At 45.2% G+C, this 22,812-nt stretch overlaps 1 long non-coding RNA gene across 1 annotated transcript in view; it reads right to left on the bottom strand.

Annotated features, from left to right (window-relative positions):
- LOC309612686 overlaps positions 1–22,812 on the bottom strand; it is a 232,787-nt gene that overhangs the window by 92,725 nt on the left and 117,250 nt on the right. The gene's annotated exons all lie outside the window — the stretch shown is intronic.

The following is a 22,812-nucleotide window of genomic DNA, read 5'->3' as shown; positions in this document are numbered from 1 at the left end:
CACTAACAACAGACACAAGAATGAACCACGGAATAATTCTGCTGATTGAAAGAAGTCGGACCAAATAAAGAGTACATATTATATGAAATTCCATTTATATAAAACTCTAGAGAATATAAAGTACTGCCTCAACTCTGACTGAAAGCAGATCAGTGGTTGCCTGGGGTGAGGGGGGAGATAGGTGGAGAATACAAAGGGACACACAGGGACACAAAGAAACTCTCAGGGGTGATGGGTACATTCATTATCTTGATTGTGGTGACAGTTTTGAAACAGGAGGGAAGGGCGGCAGGGCACACCTTTTAAAGGAACGACATAGCCATAGGACACGACACAAACTGGTTATGTTAGGGGAACCACTGACCGAAACGGCCCACCCTGGCCAGGCAAGATAGTAACCACTTGTATTGAGTTATCTTACAATAGGAGGTCCTGGTAAGGAATGAAGAACTAACAAGTTACCACCAACTGGAAGAATTCGGGAAAGGTCAAAAGGAGAGAGGAGATGCCAGTCCTTATGTCCTACCAGCCTCCCAGAATCCTTTTCGCTGGAGTCATCTTGGCTGAGTGATATGCTCACCACCAGGAAGGACCCTGAGTCAGAACGATTGGCCAGCAACAACCCATAAACTAACCCCATCACCATAAAACCCGAGACCGGGAGCCACGTGGCTGTGGCTGTGAGGACCCCGCTGCTCTCCGCCCGGGGCCCCCTTCCCAATAAAGTCTCTTGCTTTGTCAGCACGTGTGTCCCCTCGGACAATTCATTTCCAAGCGTTAGACAAGAGCCCACTCTTGGGCCCTGGAAGGGGGTACCCCTTCCTGCAACAGTTAGAACGAACTAGGTCCAAGATGGTGGAAGATTCAACTCCCAGTGGACCTTGAGCCTCATTAAAAGCTCACCGTAATACATTAGCATCTAAATAACACACCCACCAGCACCATGACAGTTCTGAGGCTAACCATAAAAGGCCAAACAGTGGGCAGTGGCCCAGTTCCTTGAAATCCCTGCCCCTTCCCCGAAATAGTTGGGATAACCCTCCCACTCAGTAGCCTATGAAATTACCCACTCCTATAAAAAGTGACAACCCCATACCCTGGTGCCTTTCTCGCCTTCTGAGATGGCCCACACTCTGTCTGTGGAGTGTGTTTCTCTCTAAATAAATCCACTTCTTACCTATCACTTTGTCTCTCACTGAATTCTTTCTGCGATGAGACATCAAGAACATGAGCTTCATTAAGTCCTGAGACCAGGTGTGTGATCTCAATTAAAAGACCGTGGGTTCAAGTCCCAACCTGGGTTTAGGCCGGGTTCAAGTCCTGGTGCATGGGTTCAAGTCCCCATCTGAGTTATATGGTTTCAGTTTCACAGGTATATTTATAAAATTGTGTATTTTTAACATCAGCAGTTTCTTATATGTCAATTAAACCTAAATAAAGATGATAAAAATAAATTTTTAAAAATTTGAAAATGGAAAAAGTAATGGTCAGAGAGTGCAGGGAAGGACCAGGAGATGCTGAATGATAAAAATCAAAGGAAAGATAGTATCTCAGAGGAGAGAGTGGTCAGAAGCTGTAATGCTGACAAGAGACTGTCAGAAGAGGAAAGATAATACCCTCATGTATAAAATGACGCTAGTAAGGACAGATCTCTAACAGGGCTGTTTTGAAGATTAATTTTACCTATCTAAAATGCAATGGTTGTAATATGCAATCAATAATTGTTAGTCATTAGTATTAATGAGACATCCAAGTTAATGCTATAGCAGTTAAGAGCATAAAATAATTTACAACTGAGAAGATGGTAGAAATCAAGGCTGGCTTCCTGGAGGAGGTGTTACTTGATCAAAGGCATAAAGAATGCAGTGTACTATTATTTAAATTTTTATGTCTCTGTAACCTGTTTGCACACTCTCTGGAGCATATTCAGTGTGTTCTGTTCTTATATCTTCCCTCACCAGGTCAGCCCCAGCTCCAAACATAGTGTTAAACAGTTTTAAACCTTCAATAAATGCCAGAGTCACAAAGTCATGGAATTTTAGATTTCTAAGAGACCGCAGAGTCTTGCTAGTTCAACTTCCTTATTTTACAAGCAATTGAATTGTATTTTAAAGCAACCAAGCAAAAAGGAAAGACACTGAGGTAGGCAGGTTTTCTGACCTCATGGTGGCCTCAGGCAAACCTCTTAACCTTTGTGGGCTTTGGGTGTTTCATATGTAAAACAAGGGCAAACTTACTGCCAGAGGACAGTGGGCTAAACCTGGTATCTCCCTCCCTCCACCAAGGTGACAGCATGAATTCTTATATCTTTCTCCTTTTAAAGTTTGAAAAACATTGGAGGTTCAGGCAGTTGTTTAATCTTATAAGTGGTTAAAAAAAAAAAAAAAAATCTACCAGAGAAGGTACACAGACTTGGGAAAACCATGCTGGAAATTCTAGAGTCTCAATTTCAAAGCCAGCTCCTGCATGTGAATTTGGGATGATCTTGAGTATGTGGAAGCATGTTGAATCAATTCCCTTCTTAACTGGATATACTCACAAGGACGTCCTAAGACATCAAAGGATGAGCCTCAGTGAGTCTCTTGTCCTCACCACCACAAAGAAAACTACAAGCTCAGAAATGTATCAAAGATGCACTTGTCGCATCTCTCATTATGCACTAAATATTACGCTTGATTCTCACCGGCTATTCGTAGTAGGTACTTGCGAAAAAGTCACAGCAAGTGCTCAATTAGCGAATACTGAATCACTGCCCCTAGCATACATACAGAATTAAGTTCCTGAAAGCCTCTGGTCACACATCCATTAACTGATCAATACAGAAACTTGTTTTATATGTGTTTCTGTTTAAAGACACTTTAGTTAATATATACTGTTGATTCATTACCATAGAACAGCACAATAACTCAGGCCTGAACCTGGTTTATCTAACACATCACAGCCTTCTTGCACGTAGGAACACTAGACAGCATTTCAACAGTAGTTGGGGGCCATTTTAAATAGCAAAATCACCAATAGAAAAAGCATACACACACACGCATACACACACACACAAACACGCAGCATTAAACAGACCATGGCAAGGATACTTGTTCACGGCTTGAGAGCTGAAACAAGAAAGCAGATTGCCTCTTGTTCAGCCTCAGCTGGGAAAGTGTATGTTGGCAACACAAATTTTTCGCCACTCTTCTTATGGCTGTGAACGACTGCAAAAGTACTATGAATATTTATCGATTTGGGGTTACGAATGAATTTCAGTGAGCCAGCGGGTGAATCTGTAAACACAGAATCCATGAATAACGAGGGTTAACCATCCCTTGGTACTCAGCAGCATGTCTCCCTTCTAAGCTCTCCCTGTGTGGCCACTGCTAGGATCCAGAAAACTACATTTCACAGGCTCCCTTGTCACTTGGATTCTTATTTAGGTTCTGCCAATGACAGGAACTCACATCGTATGTGGCAGGTGGGAGAGAAGCGGAAACAATTGTAAGCCTTGGACAGAGGTGGGCAGGCGCACAGATTTCACCAGAAGGTGGTGTGATGTTTCACGGTTTTTTCCCAGCTTTCTCCTGTGAATCACCTGCTACGTTGGGGGTGGCTGTTTCTTGCAACTCCTGCAACTGCCTGATCTCCTGGGATCATTGCTGATTTCCCCTGGTGTTGGCATCCCCAGCTTGGCCAAAGTTCCATGGAGCACCTATGATGTTGTGATTTGTGATAGGAAATATATATTTGTTCTTTGTCCCGATTTATGAAACACCGCGCCTAAAACCCTTAAAAATTCCTAAATAACAAGAGCAGTAGGGGTATCTTTTGTTCTAATGAGGTGACTCTGGGTGGGCTCCTGGATGGCTCTTGGATGGGGGCTGGTGGCCAGAAAGACCAAGCCACGATTCGAAGCTTGGAATTTTCAGCCTCAGCCCCCATTCTCCAAAGAGGTTAGAGGGGCTGGAAATGGAGTCAATAATTGGCCTTGCCTACAGGAGGAAGCCTCCACAAAATCCCAATAGTATGGGGTTCAGAGACTTTCTGGGTTGGTGAAGACATCTCTGTTCCAGGAGGGTGATTCACCCCAACTCCATGGGGACAGAAGCTCCTGCATTTGGGACTTTCCCAGACCTCGTCCTATGTATCTCTCCAACTGGCCGTTCATCTGTATCCTTTATCATATCCTTTAATAAAATGATAAATGTAAGTAACTGTTTTCATGAGTTTTGTGAGCTGCTCTAGCCAATTAATCGAACATGAAGAGGGAGTCATGGGAACGTGTAATTTATAGCCCCATCAGTCAGAGGCACAAATGACAACCTGGATTTGCAATTGACATTTTGAAGGAGGGGGCGGTCGGGGAGTGTTGTAGGACTAAGCCTTAACCTGTGGGATCTGACTCTATCTCCAGGTCGATAGTATCAGAATTGAGTTAAACTGTCGCATACCGAGCTGATGTCACAGAGAATTGCTTGGTGGGGGAAGATCCCCGCACATCTGGTATCAGAATTGCTGTGAGTCTGATGGTAGCATGGGAGTAAAGGAGGGACCCAGGAGGAAAGACTGAGGTTTTTCCTATTCAGCACCCAATTCCCTGGGTTAAATCCCTTTCTGATAACAACATCTAGAGTGGTTGCTGTGTCTCTGACTAAAATCACAACAGCAAACCTGTATCTAACCATATCACTTAGAGAGCCTGAAACATACGGATTTATTTCAAACTAATACATTTGGAAGACAAACGGCCTCATCTAGCGAGCAAATTGCCCTCTCCACATCCTAACTTGCACCATGTCCACGGCCATGTTCTGAAAAGGATATCAGATGATTTGTGTTATCACATATCCAGAGAGAACTAACATTTATAGGTTACTGGTGAAGTCCCAGGCATGACACTAAGTACTGTAGAAAAATGATCTGATTTGATCCTTACCATGACCTAGTGGGGAAGGCAATATTAGCTTTTACAAAATGAGTATCATAGACGTTTAATTCCTGGACCAGGGTCATGAAAATAGTAAAGGGCGGAACAGTGATTCAATACAAATTTTCCCACCATGGCCCTGTGGCTGCTTCCCCTAGCTGAATCCTTCCAGATGATTCCATATCCCCCCTTTCCCTCCCACCACCTCCATCTCTCATTCGCCTTTAATAATTTAGGGGGAGACAAAGTCAGGTTTTGATCCTAGGAAAGAATAATTAGTGTATTTTACATTTTGTTTGAAGCTAATAATTAATGACAGAGGACCCATTTTCTCCATCACTGATGCGGTTATGAAATCAACACATCCTTGAGACAACAACCCTGCCTGTACACCCACCTAAATTAGTCAGAAAATGACTGCTCCTTCTTCAGATTCGCAAAGTGCATGTGGGCATGGAGAATCTCTCCCCTGGATAAACCTTTACAAGCTGCATCATTTGGATCACTTCTCTGCTGACTCTCAAGTCTCACCAGGCTGTGAAGTCTACCACTACACAGATCTTAGTGTATTCATCACTCCATTTGAGCCTTAACAGTCCGAGCAATGTTATGAGCTGTATGCCACATATTCATTTATTAAACATTTATGAGCACCTACTATGGGACGGGCATGACGCCTGTAACTAGAAGTGTCCTTGGAGTTGGGGAAAAGCCCCTTTTTATGGACAGGCATGAACACCTCTTTTATGCCATGTGATCTGCCCCTTTATGGGGCAGATGGTGAATAATGCCTTGAGTTCTTCTCTTCTGAGAATGAATGAGAAGGCTATTGTTATGGACTGAATGTTTGTGGTCCTTGAAAATTCACATGCTGAAGTCCTAACCCCCAGAGTGGTTGTCTTTGGAGATGGGGCCTCTGAAGTAATTAAGATTAAATGAGGTCATAAGGATGGGGCCCTGATTAGATTGGATTTGTGACCTGCTCCCTGACAGGGTGAGAGCATGGAGGACACTTTCTATTCTTCTTCCATGGCAACCCCAGCCTCGGGTTTCCGGGAAAAGTCAACTCAGAGTCCATAGGGAATTCATACAGGAGAAAGTCGCTAGAATGCCTGAGACAGGAAAGGGTCTAGGTAACCTTTATTAACTTCCTTAGCTCAGTGGATAGTTGAGCTAATCTGGATGGTGGGGAAATGATTGTAGCCTCCTTCCTAGTACCTGGTGTTCCTGTACCTTCAGCTCTGCCCAGGCAACACCCGGACATTCTGCAAGATATGCTGGCTGATGGCCCCCAGTTCTCCTTACCTACTGACTCCCCTAAAAAACAGCAACAAGGCCCCTATATTTGTCAAAAGGCTCAGTTACAAAAATGCCTCTTCTTCCCCACCCTCTACTTCGTCTCTCTTGCCTTGAATCGAAAGTTATGTCTGGATCTGCAGCAGCCATCTTGAGATTGTGAGGAAGAGGTTCAATGAAAGCAGAAATATCATCCTAAACATCACAGAGCCTATTACCTAATGCCAGGAAACCCTTATTTTTTTTTAAGGCGCTTCTGTTCGGTTTTCTGTTACTTGAAGCAGGATACAGTCCTAACTGACAAATAGCCCCAGCTCTAGCACCTGCCAGTAACTGGTCAATAGCAGTGCTCAAAAATGTATGAATAATTAGATGGGTGCCGGAATGAATAAATCAATCGTTATACCCCCTGCAGCTCTTAGCTCAGAGCCTGACCACTAATAGGCACATGATAAATATTTGTTGGATTAAATTGCAGACCCAAAGTCATCATTTAGCGTGTTGAGGAGAGGGGCCCGAAATACTTCTCTGAAAAACCTAACTTCCCTTTTGAAGAACACAACAAAACTGCCAGATCTCTGAGTTGAAAGAAATGAGAAATTGAGAACATCTAGTACCCAAAAGCGGTGCTCCAATTTAGAAAGCCTAAAATAATACCACTCACTCATCACACTTGTCTCCTGGCAAAGTACAAATTAGTGGCTTGGAAAATTCCTCCAAGCTCAAGGGTAACACAGACATTAGCCCAAGTAGGAAAAGCCCTCATGACCTGCTAGGCCTGCTTCCCAGGGAGAGTTTACTCAGGCTCAACAAAGTCCAGAAAATCACAAGGCAACTGATTTGAAACAATCGCTGCGAAAAGTCAGGTAAGAAAGAAATGGTAGGCAGCAGAGCGTCACCCCAGTGCAGACAGAGGCAGCCGCCCAGCTGCCAGCACAGAGCCTGAAGGCTGTGTGTCCCCAGACGAGGCTGGCATTGCCTTGTCACCTCCCCTGTGTCATCCCCATCCCCCCTTCAACAGCAGAGATTCAGCGCACCAAGCCCTCCTCAGAGACAGCTATGCAGATGGCCTGGCCTGGCCTCCAGGGAGCACTATTTCTCATCCACTTTGTCCCCCAGCGAGAAACGGGGGTGGGACCAACACCAGGCAGATTACTGAACATGAATTATTAATACTTATTAGCATATAAAAATGCTCTCGGTGACAAGCACTGACGAAATATTGCTCACGGCAACTCGGCCCACGTGGAGTCGGCGAGACTCACAGGCCTGGAAACTAAGCATATGTTCAAATAGAACAGCAGCGATGACGAAGTGGCCACTCTACCCCCGACTCAGCATTCGTGACGCAGGACAGAGGCAGCAGAGTCCAACCGTGTCAGCACAAGCTTTCGAGTCGGACAGGATTCTGATGTCAGCTAAAACGTGTGTTAACTACTCAGTTTTCTCATCGATAAGATAGGTTTACTACTATTTCAGCCCCAAAGCTAGATGTGGCGATTAAATACAATAATGTAGATAAAATGCATGGCAGAGTGTCTGACTCCTTGCGTGAATGATAAGCATGCATGCATGTGCACAACCGTTTTTACTCAGACACTGTTCTTTACAATATGAAGAGAAGAGAAAGCCAAGGCTGGAGGGGAGATATGCAAGGGACAGAGCTAGCAAATTGCCAGAGCAGCAGCTGGAGCCAAGGTTCTCTGACCTCCCGGCCTGTGTTCCCTCTCCAGGCCCCCTCTCAAGAAGCTGGGACTCAGCAGACAAGCACCCAGGGAAAATGTCTTAGAGACACAGCGATGCTGCTCTTGGAAGCCATAGAAAGCCTCTTTCCAGTTCCTTCCACTCTCTCTTTCCTTGTCCCCAGCTTTAGTTCTGCGTGACACCTGAGCACAAGAATCGCCCAGCCCTTCTGGGGGTTCTCAGGGCTAAGGAGCCGGCTGAGCCAGATCAAGAGGAAATTAAAAAGGGCCTCAGGGATGGCAGACCCAAGCTTCATTAAGACCTAATGACAACCTGCCAGGAGGCGGAGCACCGGTGCTATGAGCTTTCTTCTCTTTCCTTTGTGGTGGCCTTTTATAGGATTTCATGTCTGGAAAGAAGAGAGTGAACGTAGCCAGAAACAGAGGCTGGGCCGGCAGCCTGGGAAAATTACAGCCATACCTTCCCAACCCAAAAAACAGGCAGTGTGCTCTCATGTGTGTCAGGATGGTCCTTAAAAAGAGAGAGTACAGGTCACGGGGGCAAAGGTCACCTCTGAGATGCACGTGAGGGGTTACCATGTGTGATAATATGTGATTATCACACATCAAACAGTGGGGTCAGCAGCTCAGGCTGCGGACAGGGAGATGAGGTGGGCGGTAGGAAGGATCTTGCATTTACTACGCACCAACCCTCTAAGCAAATTCCTGAGTAATGATCACTCCATCCCCACCCAACCAACACAACCATCCCCATCAAAAGACCTTTGAACATCGTGAAGACCTTTAGACCAAGGAGTCCAGGACAGCAGAAATTTGTAGAACCTATGGCTACCCAGTGTCCATTTCACCTTTGAGATTGGCACATTGATTTCCTTTTGGGAAATTGCTCCTCTCCCACGAGATAAGAGTCTGGAATAGCCAAGAAGTAGAGATACGGCACCCAGGCAGGATTGTTTAGATATTCTGCACCAGAATGTGAATCTTGAGCTGTGATGATGACCATGAAGATGGTAATACTTACCTATTCCAGCAGGTGGAGTGGTCCCTCTGGTGGGACCATCAAAGTTCATGCTACCTGGACCCTTGAGATCCCTTGGTCCTTGTTCTTTTTTTTTTTTTTAATTATTATTTATTTATTTATTTATTTATTTTTGGCTGTGTTGGGTCTTCGTTTCTGTGCAAGGGCTTTCTCCAGTTGCAGCAAGCGGGGACCACTCTTCATCGCGGTGCGCAGGCCTCTCACTATCGCGGCCTCTCTTGTTGCGGAGCACAGGCTCCAGACGCGCAGGCTCAGTAGTTGTGGCTCACGGGCCTAGTTGCTCCGCGGCATGTGGGATCTTCCCAGACCAGGGCTCGAACCCGTGTCCCCTGCATTGGCAGGCGGATTCTCAACCACTGCGCCACCAGGGAAGCCCCGGTCCTTGTTCTTTTAAGCCTCATTCTTCAGCATTCCTGTCATTCCTCAGAGCTCTCCCGCCTCCAAATCACCATAAACAATGGCAAAAGCAGCTAATTATGTTATTGCCCAGGATCGCCTAGAATTCCTGTAGATCGATCAGTCTGCTGTTAATACAGACAACACAAAGCAAATGAAGAATTCCAGGAGAGCAGGTACAGTGGTTACAATGACAGGGACTTGGAAGGAGCAAGACCAGCGTACCGATGACAAGGCAGCTGGGGGAAGAATTATATGGGGTAGAATATAGTTTTACACTTGGCCAGAGGATGAGAATATTTGTATCCGATGTAAACGCTCAGCAAAAGGCCCCCCACTATTAAGGGTGCTTAATAATTAGATGGATAGATTGGCCCTTTCTTCAGTATCAATCATCCTCCTCTGCAAATACCCAATGAAAGGACCCTGTGAACAAAATGGCAACTATTACTCTAAAGATGCAGGCTAACAGCAGGCTCAGCAATATGGACTTCCTCTCACTAAGGCCCTTCTGTCACCAGCTGTCACTCTAGACTGACCAGTATGCTGACATCGGTAATCAACCTTGGACGTGAAGGAGCACCGACAGGATAACATACCTGTAGGAGGTCGTTCAGCTACCTGGTGGCAGGTTGATTACATGGAGCGCCTCCTATAAGAAAGCGCTGTGCAATTTATTCCGTTGGAGCAGCCCTTTTTTATGGATTTGATTTTGCTTCTGCTTCTTGGCCTACCAGGCCTCTCTGCTAGCATTGTCATCTGTCAAGTTACTGAATATGTTATTCACTGTCTCACACTACATTGCTTCTGACCAAAGAATGTTCTCCCCCGGCAGAGAAGAAAGGCAATGAGCTGATGCCCATGCAATTCACTCTCGTCATGAATTCTATCACCCAGGAGCATCTGACTTTACAGATGTGTGGAAGGGATTACTGATGGCTCAATCACAGTGCCAGGTGGAAGACAAGACCTTCAAGGTTCTTTCTGAAAGTTGTGCACCAGGGTTCAGCACATGGTGCTCTTGCCTCCAGAGCTAGAACACATGATGAATCCCTTACCAAGGAAGAAAATGTGAGAGAAGCAATTCTCATGAAGATACCTAATGACCCATTTATAAATGTTTTCCTTCCTGTACCCATGATTTTGACTCTTTTAGGAGAGAGAGTGGAATTGGGAGCTGAGACCTACACCTAGATACTTCCCGCTATTCATTTATCTGGGACAAATGTGGTTACCCCATTGTCTGGGAAAACTGACTGAAGTACCAAGGAGAATTGGGCTGCTATTATACAATGGGGAGTAGGAAACGAACAGATGGAACGCAGGGAATCCCTGGGACGGTCACACCACTCTGATCTGCAATAAAGGGTGATGGGAGATGACAGCAACTCTGCTTGGGCAGGTCCGCCAAGGGCTCAGGATGCAGATGCGGGTCATCCTAACCTGTCCAAGAGCCCTCCATTGGCTGCGGTGCTGGGAAATGATGAGGGAAAGTGGAACAGGTACCGGAAGAGAGAAGCATTACAGACTGGTGGAACACCAGCTCTTGTCCCATAAGTAGTTCAAGCTTTCATTCATTCATTCCACAAATATTTACTGAATGCCTCCCCATATACCAAGCACTGTCTGGGACAAGGGGCAAAGGAATGAATAAAACAAAATTCCCTTTCTTCATGGAGCTATTGCAGATAATAAACCACATAAATAAGTAAAATATATATTATGGTAGAAGGTGGTAAGGAGCACAGGGGAAAATAAAGGCAGAGAAGGGAAACTGGGTGTTGGAAAAGGAGGGTTACGATATTAAACCAAGTGGTCAGAGCAGACATCCCTGAGAAGGCGTCATTTGAATAAGGATATGAAGGGCATGAAGGAACAAGCCATGTGGCTATTCCCAAGTGGAAGGAGTAGCCAGTGCACACAGCATGCGGTGGGGATAAGCCAGCCCTGTTGGAAGAACACTGCAGAGGCAGGCTGGCTGGAGCAGAGTGAGTGAGAGGGATACGGTCCCAGTCAGGGAGTCACAGATGCCAGGTCACGGATACCCTCCAGGCATCTTGGGGAGTTTGGTTTCTAGTGGAGACTGCTGGAAGCCCCTGGGGGTTAGGGCAGGATGGTGTCTACTGATATGACATCCTTTTCACAGGTTAACTCTGTCTGCTGTGTTGAGAATAGTGTATAGTGGGCAAGAGGAGGAGCAGACAGGCACACTAGGGTATTACGCAGCAATCCTGGCAAGAGCTGGTGGTGTCTGCATCAGGGTTATAACCGGGAAGGGGTGCCGAGGGGTTGGATTCTGGATGGAATTTGAAAGCAAAATCACTGAGACTTGCTGACAGATTTGATACAGCGTAAGAAAGAGAGGATGTCAAGGACGCCCCTAAGGTTTCTGGTCTAAGCCACAGAGACGGGAAGGTGGCACAGGTTTTAGGGGAAGACCAGGAGCCCACTTTGGACCTGGACCAATAGATACACAAGTGGAGATAGAGACGGGTGGGTAGATATAAATAATGCATGTGGTCAATAACAAATATGCCTTTCTGTATTTTGATTAATTTCCCTCTTCTTTCCTCTTCCTTTTGCCTCACACGCAGTGGAGGCTGGGTGGGTGGCAGTTAAATTAGCCATCTACTTCGTAGACGGCCGAAGATCCAGACGGGCTCACGCAGAAGTGGAGGCGAAGTAAATATCAAGCAGAGATTCTGAACGTGGGACTGGAGGCATGAGTGATAGGAGTTTAATTTGCTCTTTTTTGGTAAAGAGGTGGGAGTATTTTCAGTTGTACAGGAATATTGAACTGTTCAGTGACGGTATTTCGAGAAATACATGTAAGGGAAGAGGTGTAGCTGTAGATAACACATGGCGGTGGACAGTTACTAGTTTTTGGCTTTTCTGTACCCATCCCCTCCTCCTCCTGCTTCCTTCTGGGGTTACGAACCTCAGGTCTCCTGGGTAATGAGGAAAATCATAGTGCCTGGGACCATATACCAGGTCTGCAACTTCCAGCTTTAGGCATTTCGCACCAGTCTCTCAACCTGCAACTGGAAAATGATTGTTGACACCTGGGTGAGACTCAGTCTGGAACCTATGGACCATGGTCCACGTGTGGAGCATTTGGCTGGCTTGCCTTTCCCTCTGGATCTGATTTACCCGTCATTTCCCCAGTGCACAGAACTCTCAGCCCTGAATCCACTCTAGTGGACTATGATCTCGTCCTTTTGTCCTAATTCCTATAAGGCTTTTCCAGCCAATCAACATAGAATTAATTCTTGACTGCTGTTATTTATTGGAATTCATTCACTTTCTTGGAAGCGTCCCAAAGTATCAGGGTGAAGGAAGATGAGGCGTCAAAAGTCTATGCCAGAAAAGAGTCAGGCTGGGCAGACAAATATCCTGACACCTGAGAAATGTAGACTATCATGAAAGCAAAGTAAGCCTGAGGTGGGCATCAGAAGCCAAAGAATGACTGAAGGGCTCAGAGATCTGGGGAGAAGGAGTTAGGAGATGACCAGGACAGAGGGTAATGAGAATACATGTCAGAGGCAGAAGCAGTGAGATGTTCCTGGCTGACCTTGTTGCTTTTTTCCACCCTGTCACACGGATAATCTGGATCCATTTAGGAGACACTGTAACACCTATTGTTTCCATCTGAGCGGCTCTCCTGAGTCTATGATTTCCACAGTCCTCCAACAGTAAGTATCATGCTGCCAGAAGCTTCAGAAGCTGCAACTCCCTGCTCAGAGATTTTAAAACTGCACCAAGACCACAATTAGCCGTGGTCTTTGCAACACAGAGCTTTGGAATGTTGGCATCCACTGCTACGAGACCAGTTTCTCCCTGTCCCTGCGCTCTACTGGCCTCAGTTCGCTGCTACCCTCAATGTCCCCTCCCTCACCACCTTGGAAATGAACCATCGCTGTCAATTTCCTGTCCAGAGTGACTTTCGGAGACGTGCTGGGGAGCATTTTATTGATGTTGGGAAATTGGAAAGCATCTCAATTTCTCTTGCACCAAGATTTTATTATTTCCTTTGAAGTGAATTTTCAAATACACCAGACTCATCTCTGCTCAAATGGAAGTATGAAAATGCATGTAAAAATCAAAAAGAAGAGCTTTCTTTGGCTGTCTCCCGTTTTGTAGCCTCCATGTCCTTGTTTGCCTGCCTTGCATTTGTTAATGGAAACAAGCCTCTGTACATCCACCATCAATGGCCAAACAGAGCACCAAAATCCCAGGGAAGAATTATTCTGAGATATTTAAAGTCTTATTTCTCTCAACAATTTTAGCTATGTATCCTTCAGAGCCAGAAGTCATCCTAATAACAGACTGCTGATTTTTTATGAACATTTTTCTATACGTTCTATGATAACATGTATCACATTTATAATCAAAACAATAAGCTATTTTAATCACATCCCATAGGCCTCAGCTATGTGGAATGGGATAATAAAAATAAAATTATATTGGACTTGGAAGTGATATTTTAGGTCATCAAGAATCCTTCCATGGGAACTCCCTAGCGGTCCAGTGGTTAGGACTCCGCACTTCCACAGCAGGGGGCCTGGGTTCGATCCCTGGTTGGGAAACTAAGATCCCGCAAGCCACAAGGCGCAGCCCCCCTGACCCCAGAAAAAATAAATAAATAAAAATTTTAAAAAGGAATCCTTCTGGAACAACAGTGATAGATGAAGATCCTTTTGAGGGACACTCTAGTGGTGAGGGTCAGGAGAGTTCATTTGCCATTACTAGTTTTCTGGATCTAATTAGAAATGTCTCCACGACAGGGCCAGGCACAAAGATGTTTCCCTGCGTTGGTCCTCCCTAACTGCCACTGCCTGGTACGCTGAGGGGCCCACAGGGGAGCCAAAGAACCCCAGGTCTGATCGAGCCAGAATGCTTCCCAGCGGCACTGGCTTCAGTGTCTAGTGGCACTTGTGACAAAAGAACCTTGATCTAGACCTCGGATGGGTGAGCCCTGACCCCCGTGTACCTGTCAGTTATAGCTCTTCCTACACACCTAGCCTGCGTCGCAGCAGCAGACTGGCCTCTGCTTGAATACTACTCTATTCGTTCAGTTACCCTGCCTCATGCTCCAGGCTTTTTCTGGGCTTGGAGCCCTCCTTGGAATGCCAGCCTAGCCATACCTACTTAGCTCTTGGAGTCTTTGCAGGGCTCAACCCTGGTCCATTGCTGGAAGCTTGCTGGATCTTGCAAGGATGGAGAGAACTCACCTAATCTGTACCAACTCCACCTGACCAACTCCACTCTTCTCACTGAAGCTGGTACAGATGCTGCTGGTACCGGCATCTGCTCAACCACACCTGAGCCTACGATCACCTTTAAACACTGTGTCTCAGCGTCTGGGGCAGACCTGTGACACTGGCTCAGTCTCGGTGACTTCTGCCTACAGCTTAGCGGTCAGTCTTGGCTGCTTCTCCTCCCCACTGACCCTGAGTGGCCATCTGTTCCAAGTGTGCCTCACACACATATGGAGCTTTGCAGATACGTGCAGACAAAATTGGATCTGGCCTGGTCAGCCACTGTACAGTACTGACCCCAGGCCCTGGCACTCAAGTGTATCTCATGTTCCATGGATGTGCACGGAGGCAGCAGTCATTCAACGGCTGTGTGAAGGGCTGGCTCCTTTCTCAGCAATTCTAGACCTAATCTCTACCCAAGAAAAGATGCAGCCTTCACTGTGACTGGAACAGGAATTATTCACTCTCCAGCCGGGACATCAGAAACCCGCAATTGTTTGAGGCTTTTGACAGGGAAGGATAGCTCTTTCTAGCTCATTTGTTGCTATCGAACTCCTGACTCAACCCACCTGCAGTCATTTCTTGACAAGCCAGCATTTCAGGACAGCACTTTTACCATTCCCTGTATGTAGGACATTCCATGAAATGGAATTCATGGAAATTCACAAGAAATGAAGCTATTCCTCAATTCAAGAACCAGAGTCCCTTGGCCCCCTAGTAAGTACCATCCAGCTTCAAGAAAAGTAATGAAAAGAAGGGCAGGGCAAAGCTTGAAAACCCTTTGTCACTGGGAGAGCCTCTAAATAATGCCTTCTCTTTAGATGAGACAGTTTAGATGGCCAAACGTGAGGACTTTCCGAGGAGAGATTGTGTTCATTCCCCAAAGGAAAACTACAATGAAAGTAGAGGTGGAGTTCACATTTTTCACCGTCTCCGCAGCAAGCATATTTTATTAGAAAGGAGCTAAAACTTGGCTGTCGGCTGAGTTAGTATACAGGCTTGGAAGCTCCGATTCACCACGATGGGGCTGATGAGGCAGCCCTGTGGGATCAAGAGACCAGCAGAATATATTTCAGAGAAGCAGGGGCCAGTAAACATCACCATCTCAGCTTCTTCTATGCCTACGCACACATGCACCCACAGTTAAAACCAGCCATTATCTAGTAAGTAAAATGCATTCAAAGTGAATGCTTTATATTATTATCATTTCTATCCTACCCAGTTTATCTGCCTCATCTTTGGGATAAATCTCAATCTTTATTTCTAATAGGTCCCCTTTAATCTAATTCACAGTGGTTTGATTTAAATAGTTAGTGGAAAGCCAGGTGAAATAATATGATGGAAAGCACCTACTCAAAACTCACCAGTGCTAAATATTGTCTCAAGCACAAAGATCCTAACCCCTAGGCCAGCGTTCTGCGCGTTCCATAATCTGACTCTGACCAACGTTTCCAACCACATCTTCCAAAACTTGTATTTTGCATTTTAAGGCATCTGTTATTTTATTGGCCCACATGCTTCTTATTTTCTTCTAGGAAATATGCTTCGTATTTTATCCCTCCCACCACTGCTTCTCCCAAATGTTCCTTCCCAAGTCCAAATATGTGGTTTTAGAAGTGACCTTCATATTCTTACAAATTCTGTGTTTTCACAAGATTCCCCTTCTCTGCCCACGGAAGTTGGTACAACCTGAACTGGGCACTTGCATGGGATTTTAGAACTTGAACCAGAGTTTGAGTCCTGGGAGTATGCTAATAGGAGAGCCCAGCACCATGGTTCCCACCAAAAGGAGAAAGACAGTGAAAGTGACAAGCTGAGCGATTCAGCGGTGAGAGTAAGTGCTGGTGATTTCAAGCCACTTGTCCCCTTTGTCGCTGTGACCAGCTATACCTCTGCCCATCCCACAATTTTATGAGCCTTACTATAAATTCCCATTTTAACCTACACTATGGAAAGTTGATTTTTCAGTCATTTGCAACCACGATAATTCCAATGAACACATGTGGTGTGTGCTTTCCCACCATTTGCCTGCCTTAGTAGTTGCTGTTTCCTCTCTAAGAATTCATTCTCTCATCTCTAACTCACAGAGGCCTATCTTTCTTTCAAGACTGAGTTTAAATGCCAAAGCCTTAATCGAAAATGGCAGCCCGTGTTCCCAGCTGAAGTGGTGATGTTCGCTTCTGCTCTATGGCACTCACTACTTCTTTAGGGCAGTAATGTTCTCTCTTATAATAAAGCTCTACATGCATGTGTCGGATCTTGCCTCTCATCCTCCATTAATTGTTAAGTATCCTAAGGGCAGAGATGGTGTGATCATTGGTTTGCTTTTCCCCGTAAGATCCAGCAGTAGGCTGTGATGTGAGAAGAAATATTCTTTTAGCTTTTTCTTGAATTGTATCTCCATCCGATTCCTCCAAGTCATGGGAGCAGAGTTTTGGAAGTAGTTAAGTTTCCCAATCAAGCAAATTCCATCTGACAACACTGTGTTCTAAGCATTCAGATTTAGACTCCTGGAATAGACACTTTACCCGTGGCAAGGTGGCTGGACACACAGCCCCTCTTTTAAATTCTTGCTCAGAACAAGTATGCAAGCACGTCATTTCTGCAGAGCAGCATTACCCATGGGGGTGTCCCATCATTCTGAGCCACTATGAGGTTATGGAATGACGTTGCTGGCGGGTCATCCAAATAGTACCCCTCGCTGAATTTGGGGCCGGGATCAGGAAACTAACAAGAACCCACAATCTGTGGAAGTTGCTACCCTAAGAATCATCAAACTCACGCAGCCTGAAAGATCAATAGTCCAAATTAAATGTATCCCATGCTTTTACTCATGTTGTTACTTTTGGGATGGCACCCATTCCAACCCTTCTGCCCTGACTATTGAAATCTTTCTTATCTTTCAGGGTGTTTCTCAAAACTCAAGTCTCCCTTAAGCATTCCCTCTGCCCCCACCACTGGGGGCATTTTCACCCGCTTCTGCTCCTCCTCAGTACCCTCCTTCCCCCCTCTCGTAGCTCTTATTGGTTAAGAGCATACATCCTTCTTTTCTTTATACTTGTACTGCCCATGTCTGTCTTCCCGAATAATGTACTGGCTGAAGTTTGTTCTTTTGGTGTCCTATTTCCCAGCATGAAGCCTGGCACAGATTCGGTGCTCAGTCAATATTTATTGCAGGCATCATCCTGTAATTAGATGATGACAACAGGAAATATTTATCTTCTTGCATCTAGGTAGAACTGAACCTGATTAAGCAAGGCAGAAAGGAGTCTGGGCAACTCCTCTGGCATTCCAACGGAGGAAAAATTCATAACTTATCTCAGCAAACACTTCTAACACCAGTGGAGTCTGTTCAGTGATGATAAATATGTTTGTATTGTCACTTCGTCTTCATCTGCTGTTTGCTCCTCTTTGGTGGACTGCAAAATCCTGGAGCAGACAGAAACTATTACCTTTCTTTACAACCTTCACTGTATCTAATGTAAGATAATGAGCAGAGTGGACAGGTAAGAAATGATTAATTGATTGACTCAGTTAATAAACAATTCCTCAGCTTTCACTGACTGCCAAAGATCTATGAACCAGGATGTTTCAGTCCAGTTGGAGATATTGTGTTTTATTACAGTTTGTTGTTTATGAATTTGAATCACAATGGAAACATTAATCAGGTCAATATGGGAACAAAGCAAGGGGTGATGAATTCTGCCCCAGGAAGTGCTTTCCAGAGGAAGGGATATTTGAGCTTCATTTTGCAAGTACGCTGTCCACGCAGAGGAGAAAAGACTTTAGGCTGACGGTCGTCTGTGAAAGTGTCACAATTTCATGCCTAAATACAGCATGGCTGTGTTTGCCTGGCAAAACCAACCCATATAATGCCTTACATGCTACTGAATGGGTCTCGACTCCGAATATAGCATGACGAAGTGGAGACAGCCAGCTACAAAGCATCAGAGGCTGGGTTCCGGGCCAGCAGTACAACTGCAAGAAAGTCTCATACCCTCTCTGAGCCTTAGTTTCCTCATCTGTAAAATAGATATGACAACCCTAATCAAATGAAAATTCAAGTATGAAACTCTGTGATAGTCCCTAGGGGAAGTTCTTTCTTTGCTCTGCTCTAGTGCAAATACTCCGCTGGTATTTATGGTTTCCCATGATCCACTGCTGTAGTCTCCCTTTATTCCTCTCCTTCAAAGACCTCATTGCTTTCATGCTGAAAGATAAACAGCAGCCCCACTGCTCACCCAAGGAGCAGTAGACAGAGCAATGGTGTGCAAGAAGCAGTTAAAATATAAAATAATAGCAAGGGGCTGAAACTGCCCCTGACTGCCCATTGCTGCTCTCATTTTTATAGTCCATTAAAACCTACAATCACTGTAATGTTTATGCATTATTGGGGAGATAAATCGCATAATTTTCATTTTGCAATTTAAATGTAATTATGATCTTACTAATGACTAAAACCTGAATTTGCTAGACTATCAGTTTTTCTAACCCTTGCCAAAATTATAGGTAATTACTTAAGGCTTACAATAATTATAAGTCCATCTCTTAAATAATTAATGTGCACTTTCACGGTACAAAACAGCTAGTAATCAAACGACCTCCGCTTACACTGCAAACCCATGCAATTAGTCCTATTGTGTAGGCCTGTGGAAATATACCCATTTGCAAGAGTCCCTTCAGTTGGCAAGCTGAAACAGAGTTGCTGTGTTTTATAGCGTCAAATAAGGGAGAATTCCTCTGTTGCCACGGGGCTAGAAAAAGAAAGCGATCCACGAAAAGGTAAGAAATTCAATATTAATCTACACAATATGTACTATTGTAGCTGGTGGGAGTTGGGCTGAGGAGGGGGAGAAAAGTGTGGGATGCTGTCAGGGCTGGACTCGGGGAAGTGGGGAATGATCTAGTTTTCACAAAGCAACTAAGTCTGGGGGTTTGGGGGGATTATCACCTGTCTTTTGGTCCCTCTCTTCTTCTTTAGGGGGCATGCTAATTCCATCACATAAATAACGTGAGGTTTTTGCCTTGAGGAATAAACCCACTAATGTGTGTTACAAGCTAGGCAAACAGAAAATTAGAACACGCTCTGATAAGTGTTAACGATTTTTCACAAAGTATTGGCAGATATGGGAGCTCTGAGCCACGAATGCTGTTTCTCACTACAGTGAGTCCTCTACATACGAACGAGTTCCATTCCAAGAGAGCGTTCATAAGTCCAGTTTGTTCATAAGGCCAACAAAGTTACCCTAGGTACCCAACTAACATAATCGGCTATATAGTACTGTACTGTAATAGATCTATAATACTTTTCACACAAATAATACATAAAAAACAAACACAAAAAATAAAGAAAACATTTTTAATCTTCCAGTACAGTACCTTGAAAAGTACAGTCGTACAGTACAACAGCTGGCATACAGGGGCATGTTCACGTCTTTGAAAGTTTGCAACTTGATGGTTCATATGTAGGGGAGTTACTGTATTTATTATATGACTCATAAAGAACGTTTAAAGGTTCCTGAGACTGGAGTGGGCCAGTAAGGAAAATTCCAGGCAACTATACACCCTCGTGCATCCATGTCTATAACCCAGGGTTAGGGTGCTTGGTAAGTTGGAGCAATGGTGAGCATCTCTTAGTCACAATGCCAAATGTTCTTGATTCAGGAAACACTGGGAAACGAGCTCCCGGATCCATTGCCTTCTCGATATTCTGTACTGGCTATTTGCCTCCCCAGCTCTTTCTATCCTCGCCACACTCACCTTCACTCCTGTCTCCTCCAAATGCTGCAGAGCCCCTTGACGTTTCCCTCTTCACATAAAATTTAAGCTTATTTGAAGAATGTTGTTTTTATTAATTTTTTGTGTCAGTGTGGCTGGGCCATGGACCCAGATATGTGGGCTGGGCCATGGACCCAGATATTCTGGATGTTTCTGTGAAGGTGTTTTTGGATGAGATTAACACTTCCACTGCCATCACAATTGCCCTCCAACCCAAACCACTAAAACTCCAGCCTATCTGGCTTTATAAAAGAATAACCCAGGTGGGGGGGGTGGCGGGGGGCAGCTGTCCAGTGAGGTGAGATTGGGGATCCTGGCTGAAGTCTTCTCTTCCACCTTTATGACAAAAGAGTTTTAAAGATGTTTTTGATGTGGACCATTTTTTAAAGTCTTTACTGAATTTGTTACAATATTGCTTCCGCTTTATGTTTCGGTTTTTTGGCCGCGAGGCATGTGGGATCTTAGCTCCCCGACCAGGGATCGAACCCGCACCCCCTGCATTGGAAGGTGAAGTTTTAACCACTGGACCGCCAGGGAAGTCCCCAAAAGAGTTGTAAAACTAGTTATTAGGGGACGCCCCTTCTACATGCCAGCGTTGGGGAAAGGCATCTACAAAGACACGTTTACCCTTTCCACTTTTTAGAATTTTCTGTCTTTCGATCTGTGATGTAAGTAGTGTCATGTGTGCTGGGGCGGGTGGTGGTGGGGGTATTAGTCCGCCTTCCTTTGGATTTCTGTTTGAATTTGTTTTTTGTGTTTTGTTTTTGTTTTTATGTCCTTGTACTTATCTGATCCAGGAGGAGAGCATGACAAGAGAGGGCAGCTGGGAAGGAGGGATAGCCCTCTCTGTTTCTTATTATCCCCCCAGCGCATCCTCCAATGACAAGGAAGGCATCTGTGCAGAAAGCGAACCCTGGTCTAGAGCAGGCAGACTCCATCCATACGAGTCCCCTTTTCAGGCACTGGAACCTTGACTGTGGCCTGACATTTCAGAGGACCCTATGCATAGCTTACATTTAAAAAGTAAGACCAGAAAATCTCCTTCTTGGGATGCCTAAGCGGAGAGGCAATTGTTCCATCTGGAAGCAAAGAAAGTGAAATCTAGGATCCTGGATACATGACAGACTATGGGCACGCATATGCGGGGACTCCACACCCCTGTGTCCCCCTTCCTCACTTGGTGAATGTATAGGGTTCTTGATGGGATGCAGTGTGATATAGGAGACCCTCTCGCTTCTGCAGAAAAAAAGAAAAATCACTGATATTCAGGGAGTTAAAGAGATTGAATTCCAGTGCAAGTCCTCCACTCAGTGCTGTGTCCTCCTAGGAAAGTCATTTTCTCTCTCTGGCTTCACTTTTGCTAAATTAGGAGTTAAAGGCTCCAGTCCTGGCAGATTTTGATTCTAAGATCTGGCTCTGCACACCAGGACCTCCCGTAAATGGTGAGAGATTTATGTTTCTTAACTATAATCAGCAGCTTAGTAAAAAAAAAAACCTGCAGCTTTTGCAGCAGGGAGATGTTATACCTCCGCGCTCGGCCATGGGTGGGATGTCAGCATAGAGGATTGCCTGACATCTGCGGTTTCTGGAGAAGCCATCCAATACCACCTCAAAATCCCCCAAAGCACCTCTGGTTGCATCCCCAACCTCTTCTGCACAAATAGCAGCGCCGTTGCCAGTTGTTCTCAAACGAACGCTTGATAGATTCCATCTCTTCGGACGATAGGGCGCTGCGCTGGCCCCACTGAAGTTTAGGAATCTGTGGGAAGAAACCTTACCTGTACTGTCAGCTTCACACTTCATCACCCTCGAGCAAAGGGCCTGACTCAAAGGACAGCACAGACTCTGTTGCCAAGTATGGCAGGAAATTTTCCTCCAAGGCATGAATTTCTCATCACTTGGCATGTCACCCTGCAGTGGTACTCAGCCCCCTTGAATCCACGATGTGATGGCATATCAAGACCCAAGGAGCACCTCCCTCTCAACTTAGAGGGGTGAAAATCACATGCCTGGTGGCTCCAGCCCCACCCAAACTCATACCAAAGACTTGAAAACCACTACCTTGGCATACATCATCTTTGAGCCAACAGGACCCTGGCTGAGAGCAGGCGGGTGGAATGTGGAGGCAGATGGTGGACCCCCAGCTGCAGGAGGCCTTTCATGTGCTCACTGCATTCTTACAGCCCAATTTCTTCCCTGGATGATTACTCCATTTTCTCACAACCAGAGTGTCACTCCACTGTGGGCAAAGCTACAGAATTTTATATGATGGAGAGAAAGTATGACAAAGAACAGCAACCTTTGGAATCCGATGCATTTGGTTCAATTCCAGCTACAGTATTCTTAGCTCTAAGAAGTTGGGCAAGTTACTAGGTATTTCTTGGTCTCGGTTTCTCAGTATGAGAGATTGGGATGATAATTTTCTGGAGC

This window comes from Balaenoptera borealis (assembly GCF_965194805.1).
Source record: "Balaenoptera borealis genome assembly, chromosome: 16".
Taxonomy (NCBI): Eukaryota; Metazoa; Chordata; class Mammalia; order Artiodactyla; family Balaenopteridae; genus Balaenoptera; species Balaenoptera borealis.
The sequence above is the reverse complement of the archived record's forward strand: the minus strand, read 5'-3'. Positions and strand labels throughout refer to the sequence as shown.